Genomic DNA, 22,627 nt, shown 5'->3' with positions numbered 1-22,627 from the left:
AAAAGTGCCACGCAGAGATGGCTGATATACCGCTAAGAGATACAGTGCCGCTGGAAGCGATTTAGTTGGACAGTGATTTGACCTATGAAGAGAAACCAGTCAAGATTCTTGAGTATGCCAACCGTGTCACCTGCAGCAAGGTTATCAAGTTTTGCAAAGTTCAGTGGAGCCACCACACGGAGGATGAAGCCACCTGTGAACGAGAGGAAGATCTGTTGAAGGACCACCCTCACCTATTTTCTAGCCAACCCGAATCTTGAGAGCGAGATTCATCTTAAGGGGGGTAGGTTTGTAACAACCCAAATTTTCAATTTGGAATGTTATACAATAGATCATCATTGCATATCATATTTATTGCATTTTGGTTGATCCTAGAAATTTCACGCAACTCGAGGACCCTCGGAGAGGGTTGGGGATTTCGTTATTTTCATATTTGAGTTGTCTCAAATTTTGAAAATAGGATCATTTGATTTTATTTATTTTATCTTCAATTATTTCTATTATAAAAATTATGAGAGAGGGAATAAAATGACTTTCCCAAAGTAAATAAATATTGAGGATTTAATAAAAAAATCAAATAAGATTTTATTTTGGTTTTATTTGCTATTTTATTTGAATTAGGAAAAAATTGCACTTTTTCAAAAATTGCATTTAGGGCCAAGAAAATGTTCATCCTGTTCTAAATATTTTATTTAGAGGAAGAAAATTTGTTTTGGAATTTTTAGAATTTTATTTATTTTCTAGAATTTTTTTAGTTTCAGCAAAATTGTTTTTTTAAAGAGACACCCCGCGCCCGACTGGGCCAAGGGCCCAGCCGCCGCCGCCTCCCGCCCGCGTCGGGACAGGAGTCCCGACCGCCGCCGAGTCCGGGGAGGACACGCCTCCTGAGGCCGCCCCCTTCCCCAAGTCGCCGCTTCCCCCCTTAATAACCCCGCCGGGCCCCCCTGGAGCCGCCCCACACCGCCTGCCGCCGCACGCCGCAGCCGCCGCCCCGCGCCGCTTGCCGCCCCTGCCGCCGCCCGCAGCCGCCGTCCTGCACCACCCGCCGGAGCCTCGCCGGAGCTCCGAGCCGAGATAACAGCCGCCGTCGGTTTTCTGAGAAAAGCCATTTTGATTTTTTTAGAAAACCCTAGTTTTCATTTTTTTAAATAGATCGGTTTTTCTCCAGTTTATTTATTTAGCGAGCGTTCGCTCGTTCATTCGTTTTAACGAACGCGTTCATCGTTTAGTTCCAGTTAACGAACGTTCGTTCATTAACATGTTCGTCGTTTTTCTTTTTCTCGGTTTAAATCCATGATTTTCTGATCGTGATTTCTGATCTGATGTTCATTTTAGTTTAACTTTTCGCTTATTTGTCGGAATCAGGCGATTCAAGCGCCTGGAGTTTCGTGTCGAAACCCTCCTTCCGTTTAACCAACTTAAACAAGTTTTTGCCTTAGTAAAAAATGCCCTAAATTCAGATTAGTAAATGAAGCCTGTTTCTTTTGCTATTTGTCTTTCATTGCTTCATTCGATTTGGTTCTTTTTGCCAAGAGGAGTTCTTAAGTTGAACTTTCTGGTTAGATCTCTTATTCGAGTTTTACCTGTGCATTAGTTGAGTACTTATTGTATGCTTGTTTGTTTGCGATAGAGTACCCGGAGTGCGCCGCTTAATACTTCGAATCGCTAGGTTTCACGAATCATCAGTAAGGCAAGTAACACTTTGATCATACTTCCTATTACCCAGTTTCTATTGCATTAGATCAATCCTCACACATTGCATGATTAGGATCTAATTAAATTGTGGGTTTGGGAAGTAGATGAGGTAGTACCTATCACCTGTTTTATTATCAAACCTTTGGGAGTTACTTCTACATTTGCTTTTATGCCATGCTATGCTAGTAGACATGGATTGGGTGAGTGAAATCCATGACAGATGTGAGATTGATAATTTAATGGTTTATCTAAGGTGGCAACTTAAACACACATCTGGGTGGATTGAGGCACCTGGGTATTCCAGCGATTGCCTGTTTTTCTTTTGGACCGCCACCCAGGCTCAAAGGGATCATGAGATTATTCATACTGAAAACTTCTGTATGCAGCCACAAGCTACTATGGGCTCTAGCATAGTTGACTAAGTCGTGCGAACTCTTACAGTGGTAGACTAGCAGATGTAGGGGATGTAGGTTGGTACGGTCTACCCATCGTAAGGTGCTAGCGCTTCTGAAAGACTATGTCTCGGTCATCCGTTTCTCAAACACCATGTAGTGCGAGAAATTCAACGGAGGAGATCGAGTCTTGTGGGGAAAAGTGTGCAAACCTCTGCAGAGTGTATAAACTAATCGTGATTAGCCGTGTCCCCGGTTATGGACATCTTGAGTATCTAGTACCTGGATTATCATGTGAATCTCATCATGTTACTCTAATTAATTTTTGTTGGGTTTTAATGATGATGCTTAATTGGGATTGAGAATGCTGTCAACCATTCTGAATGTTTAACAACTACCATGATAGTTAAATAAAATTTATTCCTTTGAAGTAGGTAAAAATTGGCTTTATGCAAAAACTGTAACCATAGAGCTTTCCACCAGCCAAATATGCATATAGTATAGCCTATATCTTTCATTGTTCTCTATGTGTTACATTGCCAGCCTATTCCATGTGCTGACCCATTTCGGGCTGCAACGTTCATGTTGCAGACTTTTCAGATGACGAGTAAGGTGCCTTTTAGGTTGTGGTTCTATAATCAGTGATGCCGTTGGAGTTGATGGACTCACTTATCTTCCAAGCCTTCCGTTGTTATTGTTATTAGATGGCCTTAAGCCATATTTATTGTAATAAGTTCTCTTTTGAGACACTCGATGTAATAAGTGTGTGATTGCTACTCTGTTATAAATCCTTCAAGTACTGAGTGGTGTCAGCATTACTGATCCAGGGATGACACCGGAGCACAGAGATTGGACCGTTTGAGGTCTGGTCGCTACATAGACCCTAGACTCCTTTTTCCCTCGATCCTCGACCCCCTTTCCCCTCGACCCCTCGACACCTCGATCCTCGATCCCTAAACCCTCATCTCCTTTTCCCCTCGATCCTCGACCCCTAGACTCTCGACTCCTTTTGCCCCTGATCCTCGAGCCCTCAACCACTCGGTGACCCTCTTTTTCTACTTTTCCTACTTCTTTTGTTCATCTTCTACTTCTACTTTTTTTCCATCTGCACTTCTACTTCTTTTTCTTCTTCTTCCTTCTTTTCCTTCTTCCTCTTGTCTTGTTTTTCTTCTTCATTTTCCTTATTTTCCTTCTTCCTCTTGTTTAAAATATTTATGTTCGGTTTCTAAAATCAGTTGGGGAGGGGCAGCTTATTTCCATAGCTAGCTATAAGCGCTAAAAGAACCGGCCCTTATGTTTTCTCCTCCTAGTCCTTTTAGGTCTTCTTTCTTTTCTTTTCTTGTTATTGGGCTTATCTAACTAAGTAATTAACCTAAAAAACTAACTAAGTAATTAACCCAGAAAAATACCTAACTAACTAATTAACCTATGTACAGTAGGGTAAAACAACTAACTAATTAACCTAAAACTAACTAACTAACTAATTAACCTAAATCAAAAAACAGTAACAAACAATACAGAAAAAAGGAAAGAAACCTCGCCAGGGGGCGGAGAGGCACAGGGCCGCACGGGGCGGGGCGCCGAGGCGCCGGGGCGGCAGGGGGTCGGGAGCATCGGGGGCACGGGGTGGAGTGCTGGGCAGCGCGGGGCAGAGTAGCGACGGGCGGCGGTGCGCTGGGACGGTGGGGCGGCGGGGGGTGGGGGGCGTGGTGTGGTGGGGGGTCAGGGCGTCGAGGGTGGTGGTGGTCGGGGGCGGAGGGGTCGATGGGGGTCGGGGCGACGGGGGCGGGGTGGTTGGCGGCACGGGTGAGGTGAGGGAGAGAGAGAGGGGTGGGGCGCGGGGCCGACCGTTTTTAGTTAGGTTTAATTTCTTTGCCGTCTGCTAGCAAACGGAAAAGACCGTAGCTAGTGGGGTGGGGCCGGGGGGAAACGGCCGTTAGGTTGGCTATTCTCTTTGCCATCTTCTCACGGGTGGCAAAGAAGCTTTGCTGTCTGCAAGTAAACGACAAAGAAAGTGGCTGTTAGGTGGTTCTCATTAGTGGGCCACCCTCCCTCTTAGCCGTCTGCTAGCAGACGACAAAGGTTCTATGCCATCTGCTAGCTGACGACAAACATGGACTTTGTCGTTAGCTTTTTTAAAGCTGATGGCAAAGACCTTCTTTGTCGTCAGCTAGCAGACGATAAAGAGCTGGCTGACAACAAACATCCTGATTCCAGTAGTGTCCGTTCTCAAGATATCGATCCCAACTCAATGACGAATTTGTGCCAGCTCCAAGTATTCTGTGAGGTATACATCCAGATGGAGCCAATTGTTGATCTTTTTAGAGAGTTCTTCTATATTAATCATCAAACGGAATGTGCGGGCAGCCCTAGTGTCGAACTTGGTGGCGTATCGCTCCAGAGGCGGAAGGATTGTTCCTTTCCAGAGGTGAAGTTGGAAAGTCATCCAAAGGGATGGGCCTCAACATGGTTCTATTGCAACAACACTGCCCCTGCTGATGAGAACCCCATGCGGGTTTACAGACAAGATCGTCTCAACGCAACCCACATCTATCCGGGTTGGGGCACTAGTGAGGAACGCCAAGCCATTGCCCCTCTCTATATCAAGATAAGGGCTTTTAAAGCAAACGACCTAACCGGAAATGACTTGGTCCGGTGCTGGATTAGCTGGCGGATTCAACCGTTAAGTCACCGCTTCCCCTTGATGTGCGATTATACTGGCGAGTTAAACGATGTTCAACTCCTAAGTGAAGCGGATATGTCTGAAGCTAAAATCAATAAGGTCGTGAAGAAGCTATTGCACGATCCTCAAGAATAATGTAACCAAACTAGACTCGCCCCTTTTTTGTGAAGAATCATGTGCCTCCAGTAAGTGTCCTTGCATTGTTTCTCATTTATTCACCATTTTGACTCGCTCGGCATAATACTGATTTCCATCTTACCACAACTACATGCAACTGATGTTTTATGGAGAAGAAAAGAAGCACGCAAGATGAAAACTACCCCAAAGCGAAGGAAAAAATAAGCCGGTTACTGCAAATGAGCCGGCAATCGGAGACGAGTCGCCGATGGCTGATGATGAGTCAGAGGTAGAACTTGACTCCCTCAACCATCTTTTTATTGCACTTGCTGACGCCTCTTATTCTCAGGATAACACTTGAACAAGTCGGGCTAGTGACGTTGAGGTAATTTCAATTTCTTCTGGCTTAGAAAACTTGCCTCCAAAGAAAATAAGGCGGGTCGTTCGAAAAGTATAGTTTTCTCACTTTGAGGCGTATATGGATCCCAACTTTCTTTTGAAGAAAGCACATCACAAAGGTACATCAAGACGCCAAACCTGGAGCTGCTCTGGAGAGCTCGTTGCTGGCTTGTCTAACGTTCCATCTGCCCACAAGCGACGTATAGAGGTGCCTCATAGCCCAACATTATCTCTTCCTCAAGCCTACCTTTTTAGGAGACCTCTTAATCCTTCTGACTCAAATTATCCGGAGTCGCCACCATCCTCTAGAGGTTTAATTGGTACTCAGCTGCCTCCCTTTACCATCAACCAAGGGTAAGTTCTTTTTAAATGAGTCAAGCTTCACTTATAAATATTATTTTGTACTCTTGAATATATTCCTTGTGATTGTAGTGCCCAAGCCAAAAATAGGAAAACTGGTGAGTAATCAGCCGCCCCTGCTGCCACTAAATTTCAAAAATCTGCAACAGTGTTACCCGAAAATTTTAGTTACTCAAGAAAACATAGATAACCCGGAGCCGGCTCATGTGCCAATTATAATTGAGAAGCCGCATGTTGATGGAGAAACAACCATTGTTGGTGAGCCGGACAAACCATAGGAGCCTACTGACCATCTTCAACCGCTAAGCCCAACTCATGCCCTTCATCAAGAGGCTGACAATGTTGATCAAACAATGGTTGATGCTGAAGTAGTCATTACTGGAGAATCCCAAACTAGTGGTGATGCTTCAAAGACCTTGGTCAAGGTCCCAACCAAAGATGAGTCAATGAGTACTGCAGAACTGCATTAGGAGTTCTTGACCCGACTATCTGAAATCCGGGATATTGAGGCAAACATAGTACAATATGTTGAAGAAGAAACATCAGGTATGAAATAACTCACCTTTTACCATGTTGTATATACATATGCTTAGCTCCGAAGTCTTAGACGTAGGTAATCATAAGTACGCGTCAGACTTTTATGTAGAATCATAAGTAATCATAAGTGTTGCCCCCAAGGGCCGGGTTATCACGCGAATGATAAGCCAGTTCTTCCAAGTATAAACCCTTAGTGAAGAAAAATAAAAGAAACACCATGTAGCCTCCAAGGGCCGGCTCATGTTCATGAGATGAGTCAGGTCTTCCAAATAGATAATCTTTGAAAAGCAACCTGTAGGCCTCAAGGGTTGGCTCATCTTTAGTCGGGTCTTTTAATGAATACACTGAAGAAAAAATGATATGCATTAGCCCCCAAGTGTCAGGTGGGCTGTTTGAAACAACTTGGGACTTGTAAAATAAATAAGTGAAATTTGCCTTTTGTAGCCCCCCAAGCGCTGGGTCATGCATCCTTGTTGGCTCGAGATTTAAATGAGTTACCTCTCTATCTTGCAGGACGCTTTGACCACGGTCGAGTTGAATTTGACCGACTTATAGAAAAATGTGGAATAGGAACATGCACTGCGAATCAAGCCGGAAGCTAGCTTGTAGTCTTCTTTGGAAGAATTAGAGAAGATTAAGGCGACTTTTGAAACTAAACTAGCTGCCTTCGGAACAGAGAAGGCCGCCTTGATCAAGTGTGCAGAAGATGCTGAGAGCCAGCTCATGCCAGTTGCTGAAGAACTGGATGACTTGAAATGCTACATCACATAGATGACTTTGGCTATTTTTTGTAAGTGGCTCTTGAAACATGTATGAGTAAGTCGTCTGATAACTCACTTAGTAATATAGAAGTATTGTATTCAAACTTGTCCAAATTTTGCAGGTAGCAGAAGTCATAACCTTCGGCAAGAGCTTCTTGCGAAATTAAAGGTAGTTTATACTGGACGTGGAGTTTCTGGGCGCGGGCTCAAATGAGCTCGGAATCCTGGACGTTGAATAGTGCATATGGATATGTGCCATTTGTTAATACAGGCGCTGAAGGAATGATTGAAAATCGGCACTGTAGAGAAATACATGCACTGCAGTGGTGGGTGGTGGGCCTTAAGTTAACAGGCTGGCTGACGTCCGTCCGCGCTGACGAGGTGGGCTGTGGATCAGAATCGGTGATCCCATCTGACCCGTGGCCCAGGAAGTTCGCTTTTTCGTTCGGTGGGTTCAGGTAGGCAATTCAATGCATGCTCTAGTGACTTCCCGTGCACACGGCGGAGCTCCATTTGGGACTTGAGGCAGAGTGAGGGAGCGCCGGCGGCGAGGCGACATTGAGTTCCTAATGCAGCCCATACGTGGGTATGTACATCTTTCTTGTTTCGTGGTGTCCTTGCGAATTCTTAGACACCTGGATTTGCTCAAATGGAGATTTGGTTTGGCCTGGATCAGATCCACTTTCCTGGAGGAGGCAGGAGAGAGTATGGTGCCGCCCGCTTTGGCTTCAGCGACGGAGGGGGCTGACATGGTGGTGGAGCACCTGGTGGTGGAGCACCTGGTGCTGGAGCAAGCAGTGGTAGAGTTAGAACATGCAGTGGCCAGCGCGGACGCACAAATCTTGTCAGCCAAGGAGGCGGCGGCGGCGCCGAGGGGAGAGAGCTCTCCGCCAACATCGGAACTGTCGATTGGGAAGATGAATCCTTGGGCACCTGGATGGAACAAAAGGTGGGCGTCGGATTTTTGATTGCCGTAAGCAAGTGTAGCATAATTCATGCCTTAGTATTGTGTGCTTAATATATAAATCCTTCAGAAAATATATTTTCTTAGTAAAAATGTCGTCAGTATTCCATTAGATGTAAATGAATTTTGTGATGAGTGGGTTAGAACAAGTAGACAATTGCATGCACTCAGTTTAGCATAAGTGAGGATAGCATTGAGCATCTAAGTTGAGAGTTTGTTGCATTTGCAGGCTTAGGATTGGGGCTGCTGCACCAAGCAGAACACCTTGCCCAAAACCGTGTCAGTGCATTTGACAGTCTAGCTGGTGAAATGAAGGACCTGCATTACGGAGGCCAGCAGCAGTGCCAGCAGCTGGAGTGGTGAGGTGAAATGCTGGTGATAGGGTCGATGCTATGCTGGGGCATATCAGAGTAAGGACAGGTGCCACTGCGTGTGACAGGTGATATGCTTAGATCTCGGCTAATTCTTGGATTGAGCTCATAAGTTTTACGGTTTTGAACCAAGTATTAATAATGAAATTGTCGGTCCTACTAGGTAATGCAGATCAAATGGAGGGGTTCCTACAAGAAATCACATCGATGCATGTATCTGCTGAAGGTGGGGGAACAACTATAGAAGATTCAGAGCATGAAGGGATAGGTGGGCAGGGTGGCGCTGTAGTCAATGCCGCAGCTATCAAGAAGGAGGATGATGGTGTGGGTACGGATGAAGTTAAGACAGAACGCTCAAGTGTGGTGGACATTGACAAAGAGCGTGTGACGCAGCTGCAGACAGAGCTATATGAAGAATGTGAGCAACTACATAAGATCAGATTTCAAAATTTTGTTATGTCTCTTTAGTCATTCAGTTACAAAAAGATATAAAAAAATGATTGACTAACCTGGGCATTATCTTGCAGATGTGACGGAGGAAGCATCTCGTCAAGCGAAACGGTAGATATCAGTCATTGCACCATCAATGATTGTGGACATCATGGACAGTGATAGCAACGATGATGGCGCATTTGAAGAGTGGTGAGATCCTGAACACGACCAGCTAGTGGAGATTGACAGGAGGATCAGGGAAAAAAAGCAATAGATGCCGAGGTTGCAAAGAAGTGCCATGAGGACGCAGAAAGACAGGAAAAGGAGCTGGTGGAGAGGCATGCAGAGGTTGCAAGAACGTGTCATGAAGAGATGGAACCGGAGGTAAGGGAGAAAGTGGAGACGGATAATGAGGTTGCTCGTATGCACCAAAACCTGTACTACCAAAATGGTAAGCATTATGCACGCAAAACGTAAAAAAGTTTTCACAAAATGAGATTTGATAGGCATGCAGAAAAGCTGATTGTTGTGCATGTTTCTATAGCCACAGATGAGAAGATCAAGAGGGCGTCTGCTCTATTTGTTGTCGGACAACTAGTACCTAATATTGCTCGGGAATCAAGTGCAGAGGGAGGCCAAACGCCAGGTAACTGTGAACACATTTTCAGAACATTGGTGTCAAAAAATGTTTGAATTTAACACCATTAATAAAAATGTGCACTGATTTTCTGCCATGGTAGACATAGGTGTTCACACAAGCTTGGATGTTGGTCAGCATGCTCAGCTCACAGGATCGAACTTTATGGGTAACTGCCGAACTCAACATCCTAAGAAAACTAAAATTTGATTGTTGTACCAATTGATGAAAAAAGTGTCATTCGCATCTGAGAGAGGGCATTGCAGACAGTGCCAGCCCCAGAGGGCAAGACAATGTGAAGCGGACCAAGCAACGGAGAAGCAAGAGGAGGTCTAAGAGAGCAAGGAGTAAGAATCGTAGGAAAGTTCGATTCTCAAACATGGTTCAGACAATCTGTCCAACCGAGAGCTCGAAAACTAATGATACAAGCAGTTATGATGGAAATGTTGCTAGCGCCGAGGACAATGGGGGACCAATCCGTACAAGTATGTTAATTACTCCCTCCGTCCCATAATGTAAGACGTTTTTTGACACTCAAAAAACGTCTTACATGATGGGACGGAGGGAGTATTACTTTGTCTCAAAAAACGTCTTACATGATGGGACGGAGGGAGTATTACTTTGTCAGCATTAAGTACATTACTTGTTGTGCATGGTCGATCTGCGTGTGACAAAAACCTGGGAAAATCATCAGGAGTAAACAACAGCTTAGAGAATGACATATCGAAGCACGGAACAGAGTGCCAGGGGCTGTGGGGCAGGTTGGTGCGACTGTTTCAAACGTGCCAGTTGTTTCAACTCTCAGGAATGATTGTGAGTACACTAATTTATGTTGTTCCATACAGTATTTCATAATTTCCCCATTCATAGATGTAAATATAACTGTCAACATTGGCTTGACTATAGGCACCGCTACTGGTCCCACCGAGCCTAGAGATGCATGCAAACAAGGGCGGATGAGATTCCTGAAACTAATGGCACCGTAACAATAGATACATATTCATGGGTACAACAGGTTTTTTTGTGGCGAGAAGGGAAAATCATATTTTCCTGCCATTATTAGAATGCCAAAAAACAGCGACGTTGTGCTGACAACTAAACCATTTGTAATTGTAGTGTCAGAAGTTGGGGTAAGCTCCAGTCAAGCAGTGGACCAGGTCGACCGTAGGACTGAAGGTATCGCAAATTTTGCACAAAAATTACTGGAAACCCTGATAGCTATAAGACATTTTAAGTATTTTGTCCTTAACTTGAAGAGAGAAAATAATTGGGATTCGTTTCTTGCAGAGGGCACAGATGATCAACACACTGTCGCCACAGAGGGATCAGCGGGAGCACCTCGCCGGCCTGCGAGGAAGAAGAGGAGCTCGCCATCTTTTTCGATCTGATTCTTCCCAGCGGGGGGGGGGGGGGGGGGGCAGCCGACGAATATTGTAATGGAAGGCTACAGGGGTGGGTGCGGTGATAAATTAAACGGGTATGGTTCAATGCAGTCCGTTTAGTGGCTAACGACGTCTGAGCCATAGTCCAAGACGCGGGAGCCCCATCTGAGCCGCCGCTGTGGGGATGACGGCCATTGCATTAAAAGCGGTGGATGGGTGGGCCATGGTGTGGGAAAAAGCTGCGCATACAAGTCTGAATACAGACTAAAATACATGGGGCGATGCGAATCTTAGCAGTAGCTAACGGCTATGATATCGAGTCCATCTGAGCTCGAGCTCAGAATAGGACTTTCGGTTTATACTTTCCTTGAATAGTTGTATGCTGGAAGTTTGTTCACCATTACAGCTGCGATGGGCAAAGAAGACTCGCCATGTTTCATAAGGGATGGTCTGAAAAGACTCTCAACCCTGCCAATGCACATAGATGCGTGGAAGAAATCAGCCACCCAAGTACCTACAATGATGTCTCTAATCCGGGCCAAGGCTTATGTGCTAGAAATGGATCCATCTGAGATGGCTGGCGGGTTTCAATACGTATGGTACTCGATTCACGGCAAAGGACTATGCCCGCTGCATGAAAGAAACTCGTGTCTTGGTGAGTCAATTGGTTCAAGGCCTCGATCTGAAGAAATATCGGGCGGCTTACAATGAAGAGAACATGGGAGTTGACCCGCCCACTTTTGACCCTATCAACTTGACTCCTGCCGGTCGTAAGCACATAGTTGCTCCTGATGTTGACCCATCAATTATCATGCAAGTTGATGTTATCTTCCAAGAATTAACGACCTACAATTGGAATCTTGACAACCTTCAGAACCAAGACGAGCTAGCGCAGGATGATACGGAAAACATCAACTGCGGCAGATGATCAAGGCGTCAACCCAGAGCAGGTTAACCCGGATGGTACACGAGCCGTCTTGCAGGAGTAATGACTCCTAAGAAAACTTTGATGATTTATGTAAGCCCTGCTGTGGCTTTTGTAACAGGATAGTACAAACTTTGTTGTCTTTGGTGCCTTCGTGTATTTTTGAAACTTTGGAAGTATAGCTGCTTATGGCTGGTGTGGTGCTTCCCTTGACCCTCCTAGCATGTTAGGAAATACCAACTTCTTTGAAGTACGGCAAGGCATTGTTGTATGAACCGCCAATTGCTATTCTTTGTCTTGATTGATTCACAAGTGAAAATCATCATAACCCGGTGTGTTATGGACCCGGCGACTCATGGTCATAGTGAAACTCTATGATCAAAATAAACCGTTGTTTTAATGACCCAGCAGCTCATGGCCAATTGATGATCAAAAGAGATAATCTAGTAAAACAGATAATTTATGTAAAGAAAAATTAGTTAGATAAATATAAATATTAAGTTGGCTTTCAAGGCTGGACACAGAGATCGGCCTTCGAGGCTCGAGTCTTGCTTCAATGAAGCTGGCATGATAGCCTATGGTTTGTAGCTCTCTGTAGGCCGGCTGATGAGGACATCAATACCAGTTTTATACCCACAGCCCTTTCTGCTATACATACTAGACAAATTACTAGGGCTCGCACACGCCAATTAAATTATCAGGTACTTTCGTTTATTGGTAATTATTATAATGTTCATGAGAATATGATGCTGACAAAATTGGATACATTTGTCTTGCTTACAAATGAAGGGCCTAGCTTGGACAAGAAGGATCAACATTGGAGCAAGATCAAGCATGATGATGGTGGCATGTGCAAGGGTAATAAGAACGGAGTTACGAGTGATGATTTAAGCACACTGAAGACACCATATTGAGTGCATGAAGCCTGAGACGAAATATACAAGATGTAACTTCATAAATTTCGTCCAGAAGCTATTATAGGTGTTGTGTCACCTTATTATCAGGCCAAGCCCATGTAATTTCGAAATACTTGAGTATAGCCTATTTTTAGAGTCCGTATGTGTGCGGAAACAAGAGTTAGGGTTGGTTTCGGACCCCTCCTCCAAGGGCCACAAATTCCCCCCTCTTACTCCATATATACAACCCTTAGGGCACCATTTAGACTTTGAGTTTTGTTTAGATTAAAGTTCGCAATAGCTGCAACTTCACGTACTTTGTTTGTGTTCAACGACCAGACCAAAACGTCACAGAACACCACCTTGATAAATGAAGCTTTCATCTTATATTTGCAATATCTAGATTGCAATCTTAGTTTCTTGCTTGTTCTTCGTTTGCTTGCAGGACATAGACCTTCCTGCTCAGGTTGATTGTGCTCTGGTGTGGTAAATAACCTCTTGGAGTTGGTTTAGCGATTGCTAAGGCACGACATCCTCACACGTTCGTACACTACTGCAGGATGCTGCTGACGCGACACTACGACCAGAGACCCTTCGACGAAACTATGTGCGATGCAATAATCGCAAACGGTGGTGTAAAAACCCGTCAAAAAAGTTGCAAAACGTTTGTGATGACGGATGCATCAAACACGGTTCAGATTTTAGTTGCGTGTGCTATGCAGGGCATACAGTTCATTTAAATTAACTGTTTGTGATGAGGAGGAACAAAACAAACGGGCAGCCAAATGAAGGTATGTGCAATATATAGCATACGGTTCATTCAGATGAACTGTTTGTGATTAGGCAACACAAAAGAAACGGGCAGCCAGATGAAGGTGTGTGCGATGTACAGCATACGGTTCACTCGGATGAACTGTTTGTGATTAGGCAACACAAAAGAAATGGTCAGTCAGATCAAGGTGTGTGCGATATACGACATTCGGTTCACTCGGCCTTGTCCTCAGTGTGTCACCTCCGTGGCAACCGTTCGCTCCCCAATAGCCTCTTCTTGTACCATGGTAACCATCCACTGCCTCTTCTCCTTTCGCTCTCAAATTGGAACTGCTGCCGCACGCTCTTCCTCCCTCCATTTGCCTTCACCCTTCTTTCTGCCATTGTTCGATCATCTTCTCCATGGAGGGAACAGGCCGGAAACGACCCAGTTATTCTTGCCCCTATCTGAAGGATGACATGGTGGAGGAACTCATTAATCGGTGCGACGTCATCACCTCGGCTAGCATGGCAGGTTCGTTCAAGACCATTCTCGACTCAACTAGTAACATCATTACAAGCAACCCAAGGGTCCAGGAGCAGTTTGATCTCCCCTATCTTCTTCCCCGTGACCCTGTTGACTGGCGCGGGGACGACGGAAGCCTCTCCTTGTGCAAGTTGATGTCGTTTGATAGTGATACTTGTGATGTTAAGACGCCATCGCTTGAGGGCAAGGCTTGGGCAGGCGCAAATGGAGATTGTGTTGTTTATATTGGGTACACCTGCGAGTGGGAACTTGTGAATGTGTACACTCATCACGGGGTTCCACTTCCAAAAATCTCAGAGTACCCAGAGGTTGAGTACACCGGTATTATACATGAGTTCAAATACGATCATGGTGACTGTCGTCTACGGAAGATAGCAATTTGTCGAGTTTCCAACCGCTCTTGGGATTACATGAACTATGAAGTTGTTGCTATCTTCGACAAGCTTGTTGCCGTCCTTACTTTCATGCCTCGATGGATATAGCTCAAAAATCAATTTCTGTACTCGGATGAGTACTATGATGCAATCCAATACGAGGGTCTTGTGTTTGATGCCACCACTCGTGTCACAGTTTTTTGCATGGAATCCTGATGCTTTCGGTACGTTTGTCTTCCATCATAATTATAATTGTTTCATCCACATGCATGCCGGTTAGCTAGTTTCCCTTACTAATTGACCTTCTTGTGTTTCCAAGGTCCTGTGAACATTCCATCACCTGTACTTGAAAAATTTTGTAACCAAGGGGAGATGATGATGCTGATGATCACAAGCATGAGGACGAGCAGGACCCATATACTTAGTGGCGCCTGGCAACTTATTGATGTTACTAAGGAAGCAATTGTTGTCTGTATACAGGGCATTGTTGATGTTACTAAGGAAGCAATTGTTGTCTCACATGGTCACACTCTCTGATCCTATTCCGACAAGTGTTGCAGGGTATTCGGGATGGATACTAGTGTACTAGCGCCAACACCTTCTCCCTAGTTCAGTATTGAAAGTCTTGGAGGAAACACGCTTTTCCTTGGATAAAACTATCCAATGATGGTGAAAGGCGATCCAGCTGCTGTTGACACAACATTACTAGCATTTATGGGAAGCAATTGTATCTATACCTCAGACATTGTTATGCTTCCCTACCATCCCAATATGGGTCCTGACATAGGCCGCTTCAGCCTGTATGATCAGTCCTCGTTGGTCTTGAGATTGACAATAGCTGGCCCTTCCCAGAGAATCACTTCTGGTTCAAAGCAAGCGTTTCCAACGCCGATGAGTGGTTGAGCTGAAATTCATTTCATAGCTTTGTTATTTGTTGTGTGAGAAAAACTTTACTTTACTAGAATGTTTTGTTGGAAATGATCTATAATCCAACGTGTATCCTCGTTGTTGTTGTGGGTTGATGACTTGTTGTATGTAATCAAGGGTATATTTTCATATGCGTCCATCAACTCACGCCTGCTAATGATGTCCATATGAACAATGGTAGTGATTTTAGTTGCAAAAATTAGATAGTGCTAGTGATGTTTAGCTGCATATTTTGACAAATCGCAGTGTTACAAGGTTGACAAATGGCGATGTTAGTAGATAAACAAATGTCAATCTTTCCAGTTTGACAAATGGCAACATACCCAAAATGATTAATGGAAATCTTACCCAATTGTTTCTACGTGGTTGCACACGGGTCATGCAAAACAACCATTTGCGTTGAAGGGATGCACAAATCCTGCAATGCGAGGGAAGACCATAGCTCTCACTTTGCATACGGGTGTGCTCTCTAAAACATTTGCGATCAAGAGATGCAGAAATCCTGCTTGACACATTTTCCCTTGGCTTCCAGGGGAAGCTATCGGTTTGCATATGGGTGTTCTAGCTAAAACGTTTGCAAAATGAGTGTTTTATATTTAAAAACCATTGACATTTTTTTCAAAAGAAAATTCTTTGATAAGTCTATACATTAAGAGAGAAAAATGCAAGTTCATTCAAACCATATGTTTCATTTAGCCACACTGCAAAATTATATTCATACGATCGAGAATTCGAGATACATTATTAAACCCCAAAATAACTATTTCCGGTGGCGGCGGAGGCGGCGTGCCGTGCCGTCGTTGTCGTTGTCGTCCTCCGGGACACCGTTGTTGAAGTCTTCAAGGTAGAACCAGATGTTCTTCACATGTAAATCAAACATCATGTCGTCGCGCGATCGATGGACGGGGCACGGGATGACGTCAACTGGCGCCGCTGAGAGGTAGCGGTCGACGACAGCGTCCCATGCCACTGAGGGGGGGGGGGGGCGCACGTGCACGGGCGCGACGGGTGCAGCCAAACGCACGGGGGCCGGCGCCACGGTGAGTGGAGGAGCGCGCACAAGCATGGGCACTGGCGCTGGCATGTACACAAGCTCGCGCAGGTCCATGGAGACCTCGCTGACGCCCACGGCTTCCATCTCTGCGATAGTTCTTGGCGAGCAACCCATCAATGCTACGGGAATGGTCGCTGGCGCGGGTGTGGGGATGGGAGCTGGGATGGGAGCGGGGGCAGCAACCGCCGCGGCCAGCTTGTTCTAGGCCATGTCCATGAGGCCCCATTCCTCCTTATTTTCTATCTCCTTTGGCTCGGAGTCGACTTCACCAAACTTGAATACTAGTGGCAGATGATCTTTCTGCGCCATGGCATTGGTGGAGGTCTGTAGGAGGAAGGGGAATGAGAGGTGAATAGTAAGGCCGCCCGTATTAAATGGCGGCTTGAGCGCCATTAATGGAGAGGAAGGCGGGCGGCCATGGAAGTCAAAGGGCTCGCTTCCCAGTGAGCATGCCCAGCGTACAACTCGAACGCTTCCCGGTGAGCCTATGCCTTGGAGGACAGCTTGCACGCCTCTCGGTCAGCCTGCGCACCGGACTTCGCTCGCACGCCTCCGGTTCAGTCAAGGTCAAGCAGCTGTCCGCACGAGACCTCCTATAGCCATTAAAACGAAGACACGTGGCGTCACATGAATGGTTAACAGAACGCACATGATTTGAATTATACAGACGTTTGAGATATTAAAGTGGCAACTATTTTTTCAAAATGCCTTTGTTGGATGTTATTTGAGTGCGCCTTCTCTCAAAATGGACACAAAAAATACCATAGCATGTCGGGTGCCATTCCATGGAAGCATGCCAAGTTTCATGAATTTCAGACAAGTTTTGGATTTACTAGAATTTAAAAACAAAGTATCTTAATGTTTTGCCGGTAACCAACGGTGCCCTGGTGTTTAAAATTCATTCCCATTTCTTGCATGGGACCTAAGCAAGCACCCAAGGACACATATTTGATTTTTCAACCAATTTATATGCATTAGAGCATGTGCATGTAGTTCAAATTTGAATTATGCACATAAATGCACTGAAAACTCAATTAATGCATGAAAATGTCCAAATGAACCCCGAAAAATCCCAAAAATTGACACAACACTCCTGTTGTTCTATGTTGACACGAGAATTTTTTTGAAAGCAATAAGAGGCAATGGATATCGTTTCATCCCCAAAGGTGGGACATTCCCTACCGAAACCATCAAGCTTGTTGTGAGAAGCTCTGGTTTGTGAGAAGCATATCCCAAAACCTTCCCCAAATGGGACAAAAAATTTACCACAACATGTTGATGCACCTCCATGATAGCATGCCAAGTTTCATGAATTTCAGACGAGCTTTGGATTTACTAGAATTTAAAAACCAGGTATCTCAATGTTTGCGGCCGAGTGACCGTGGCAGGGTGTTTGACATTCATTCCCATTTCTTGCATGGGACCTAAGCATGCACCCAGGGACACATATTTGATTTTTCAGCCAATTTATATGCATTAGAGAATGTGCATGTAGTTCAAATTTGAATTGTGCATATAAATGCATTGGAAACTCAATTAATGCATAAAAATGTCCAAACGAACCCCGAAAAATCCCAAAAATTGACACAACACTCCCGTTGTTCTATGTTGACACAATAATAGTTTTGAAAGCAATAAGAGGCAATGGAAGCTATGGTTTGTGAGAAGCATATCCCCAAACCTGCCCCAAATGGGACAAAAAATTTACCACGACATGTTGATGCCACTACATGATAGCATCCCAAGTTTCATGAATTTCAGACGAGCTTTGGATTTACTAGAATTTAAAAACTAGGTATCTCAATGTTTGCGGCCGAGTGACCGTGGCAGGGTGTTCGACATTCATTCCCATTTCTTGCATGGGACCTAAGGATGCAACCAAGGGCACAAATTTGAATTTTCAACTAATTTATATGCATTAGATTATGTGCATGTAGTTCAAATTTGAATTATGCACATAAATGCATTGAAAACTCAATTAATGCATAAAAATGTCCAAACGAACCCCAAAAAATCCCAGAAATTGACACAACACTCCTGTTGTTCTATGTTGACACGAGAAATTTTTTGAAAGCAATAAGAGGCAATGGATATCGTTTCGTCCCCAAAGGTGGGACGTTCCCTATCGAAACCATCAGGCTTGTTGTGAGAACATCTAGTTTGTGAGAAGCATATCCCCAAACATGCCCCAAATGGGACAAAGAAATTACCACGACATGTTGATGCCGCTCCATGATAGCAAGCCAAGTTTCATGAATTTCAGACGAGTTTTGGATTTAATAGAATTTAAAATCCAGTATCTCAATGTTTGGGGCCGAGTGACGGTGGCAGGGTGTTTGGCATTCATTCCATTTCTTGCATGGGACCTAACAGGCAACCAAGGACACATATTTGAATTTTCAACTAATTTATATGCATTAGAGCATGAGCCTGTAGTTCAAATTTTAATTATGCACATGAATGCATAGAAAACTCAGTTAATGTATAAAAATGTCCAAGCAAACCCCGAAAAATCCTAAAAATTGACACAACACTCATGTTGTTCTATGTTGACACTAGGAAAATTTTTGAAATCGAGAAGAGGCAATGGATATCGTTTCATCCAGAAAGGTGAAACTTTCCCTACCGAAACCATCACACTTGTTGTGAGAAGCTCTGGTTTATGAGAAGCTTATACCCAAACCTGCCCCAAATGAGACAAAACTTTTACCACGACATGTTGATGCCGCTCCATGATAGCATGCCAAGTTTCATGAATTTTGGACGGATTTTGGATTTACTAGAATTACAAAAGCAAGTACGTCGACGTTTGCCAGAGAGCCACGGTGCCATTGTGTTCGAATTTCATCCCCATTTCTTGCATGGGACATAAGCATAAACCCATGGACACATATATGATTTTGCAACCCATGTTGGTGCACCGGAGCATGTGCATTAATTTTGAATTGTGCATGTGAAATGGCTAGAAAACCAATTTAATGTATAAAATATTCAAACATACGCTGAATAATTCCAATTCTTTTACGACACACATATAGTTTCATGTTTACTGCAGATAAAAGGTCTAGCAATTCAAACATCGTCCATTGCCACTGTGACCCCATTATGTAATTCAAATCAAGATGAAAAATCAAGTAGATCGCACACAGTTTATTATCACCAACCGTGTGAGATGCAGCACAAAATATCCTGGAGCACCGTTGGTGTATAGTACGCCTATGGCTTACGCGAGAAGGTGCGTCGGCTGCAGTCCACAGTCGGCGTCTCAAGCATACTAGCTCACTCCCCAAATATCATTTCATTGTTCAATTATCGCCGGTGAAAGATGGACACATGGACCCGCGTCATGAGGGCAATTTCGGTGGCCCACTCTGGCGAGAGCGCGGCCGCAGCTGCCATGCATGTGCTAACAAGGTGCATGAGCACGGCCACAATCTGCGACCGGGCGGCCAGGGCAGCCCAAACGGCCGTTTTTGCTTCTTAGGTGGCAGCAGCAACATCTGGCTCGGGGATAGCAACTAGCGAGAGCGGCATAGTAGTTGTTCGTTCCACAGCGGCGGCCTTAGCCCTGATGGAGGCCTCCAACAACCATGTCAAGACCGCCCACGACCAGCTCCTAGCGGTCACCGCACAAATCGGACAAAGCTTCTCCGACAACGGTCGGCAACCCACGGCCGAAGAGCTGGCAATCGCCGAGAGGGTTCGAGCAACCGTATGTTCCTCTACCGCATACCTTGCGATGACGGAGCCCGTCCAAGCCCAGATTGCGGCCACCCACGCCCATCTCGTGACGGCCTTTTCCTAAGAGATGGCAGACACAGATGGCGAGATGCTTTCAGAGTAATGTGAGATGGTTGCCATGGAGCCCATTCCCCAGGAGACCGTTGGGCGCAAGATGGACATGGAGGCGGCAACGGAGATCGACGAGCACCTGTCGTAGTAGTACTCTTAGTTTTGTTTAATTATAAGAGCGTCGTCTTTAATTTGTTAGAGTAATGTTTAGGTCAGCTAGCTCTGTTTAGTTGCTGAACTTGCTCGATTAGGAAGTGTGGGTCTACTGTAGTCTCCTTTGTGTACCCAAATTATGCAATGACGTGGATGACCACTATAACCATGGAAATTCAAACCAAAATTTTTGACGTTCAAACTCATCACACACGGGTTAAGCTATCTGAATCGTTTCTGATGTTCACATATCGTACACAGTTCTGAATAAGGGACCGTGTGTGATGACACTTTGCGCGCTAGTTTTTTCGCTGAAGCGATTCCAAATTTTCGACTTCTGGGAAATATCTACCTCCCCCCCTCCCCTTACCAAAAGCCACATTTCCCCTATTTCCGCCTTCCCTTCCAAGTTGAAACCTTCACTCCTTGCTTGTTGTGTTGCCTCCTTGCCGGTGACCCTCCTACACGCTATTCGGCCTCGCCTATCCAGGCAGGTAATCCACGCCCACCCCTATCCTCCTCCTCCTTCCACATCCCACATGCCTCGACAACCGGCGCGAGCATGACACCTTCCACCCAAATCACCGACCCCTCCACCAAATAAGCGCCGCCCTAAGCCATGGTGCACATAGTATAGCCAGGATATCAAGGAGCATTCAGCAGCGGAGAAGCAAATCGCGCCCACACGCGTGGATGAGGTCGCGATGGCTGCAATTCGTGCCGACCCCCAGATCTTGGAGGAGCACCTCGCCGTCGAGGCCACCATTGACGCCTCGTGCGCCAACGCCACAATGCGGTTGGCTGCTTTAAATGACAGTTCGTGGCGTTTTCTGGAGGCCACCGTCGGTGCCTTCGACGAGCACTATGAGATGTTTTCTGAGTGTGCACTTGCTTACCTCATCTCGAGAGCCAGTAGGTTGGTGCCCGGAGCGGCTCAGGAAACTCACCACTAAGACGAGGGAACCCACGAAGCAGAGGCCTCTCCCTCTTCCATGTCCAAGGAGCCAATCATCACCGATATCTCCGACAATGAGGAGTAGCTTGTCTTATTATCTCACTATAAGGACCCATGTTCAGTTTGCTAGCTACTGCCTTTCCTCAACAAATTCTAGTGAATTGTGGTATCTACTTTTACCATCCAATCTTCTACTCTAGAGTATATGTTCTATATGTCGTGCAATGTGGTGTTCAGTTAACTGTTTGGTTCAATTCTGCAAATGTGATGTTCAATTCTCCAGGGTGAAATTTTCCAAGTTGTCTAGCATGCTTGGATTGATTAACTGTCTGATCTTCTGTTAGGAGTATGTTATATTGTGCAATGTGGTGCTCAGTTAACATTTGGTTCATTTGTTGTGGTGTTTAGTTAGCAATTTGGTTCGATTCTGCAATGTGATGTTCAATTGTTGTGGGTGCATTCTGTTATTGTGTACCATGTGAGAAATAAATCGAATTTGGCTATACTAAATACACGAGAAACAAATACAATTGCTATATTTCCAAGTTGTTAAGCATGCTTGGTTTGGTTAACTGTCTGATCTTCTATTAGGAGTATGTTATATTGTGCAAAGTGGTGCTCAGTTAACGTTTGGTTCATTTGTTGTGGTGTTTAGTTAACTGTTTGGTTCAACTCAGCAATGCGATGTTCAATTGTTGTGGATGCTTTCTGTTATTATATACCATGTGAGAAATCAATGGAATTTGGTTGTACTAAATACATGAGAAACAAATACAATTGCTATATTTCCAAGTTGTTAAGCATGCTTGGTTTGGTTAACTATCTGATCTTCTATTAGGAGTATGTTATATTGTGCAATGTGGTGCTCAGTTAACATTTGGTTCATTTTTGTGGTGTTTAGTTAACTGCACGTGCATGGTCCATTGTCTAATAGCACATTGTTGTGCAATTGCAGGAACCATTCTAATATTTAGGTTTTTAACAATTTTGTCTTGCACATGTAGGTCCTACTGTCAGAGGTTTTGACTCATTGTTCGACCCTTTTTCATATGGGGAAATGAGTTGTCCATGAATATCAATCAATTCAAGAAACTCAGAAAGATTGTTAGGATAATGAAATTAGCGACAAAAAACAACAAGATCTTTGTCTGCACAATGAAGAAGACATCAATTCACTAGAAGATGGTACTAACTATTATACCTTTCCTTCTTTTATTCCTTTGCCCCATTTCCAATATAGAGAATATATTTATGCACATCCTTATTTTAAGGCCTTTCCAAAGTAGTTCACTGATGATTACCTCTCAAACCACCTCTATGGTCAGGAGGTGAGGAAGGTTTTCATACAACACCCACGGTTCAATATTGAAGTGTTTCTAAAGACGACGAAGGATGGACGGTCAATCATCCACAGTCACTGGCCTAAAGTTGCAAAGTTCTTCAACATGAATGAAGGATCAATATTCGCCTTCCGCTTCAGCAGTTTTCCAGATGAGATGCACCTGTCTATATACCGTCTATGCT

General features: G+C 44.6%; 1 long non-coding RNA gene across 5 annotated transcripts; it reads left to right on the top strand.

The window, feature by feature from the left end:
- Positions 1-7,350: 7,350 nt before the first annotated feature.
- Positions 7,351-11,800, top strand: LOC123061187 (uncharacterized). Of its 5 annotated transcripts, none has more exons than XR_006428633.1 (12): positions 7,351-7,530; positions 7,621-7,893; positions 8,138-8,347; positions 8,443-8,697; positions 8,807-9,162; positions 9,256-9,357; positions 9,452-9,517; positions 9,615-9,833; positions 10,043-10,161; positions 10,255-10,354; positions 10,465-10,524; positions 10,636-11,800. It is a non-coding gene; the product is annotated as an uncharacterized lncRNA (long non-coding RNA). The 5 variants fall into 5 exon arrangements; XR_006428634.1 differs by having other exon boundaries at positions 9,601-9,833; XR_006428635.1 differs by having other exon boundaries at positions 8,452-8,697; positions 9,452-9,833.
- Positions 11,801-22,627: the final 10,827 nt, after the last annotated feature.

The sequence above is a fragment of the Triticum aestivum genome, chromosome 3A, assembly GCF_018294505.1.
Source record: "Triticum aestivum cultivar Chinese Spring chromosome 3A, IWGSC CS RefSeq v2.1, whole genome shotgun sequence".
Classification (NCBI taxonomy): domain Eukaryota; kingdom Viridiplantae; phylum Streptophyta; class Magnoliopsida; order Poales; family Poaceae; genus Triticum; species Triticum aestivum.
This window is presented reverse-complemented; position numbering and strand designations above follow the sequence as displayed.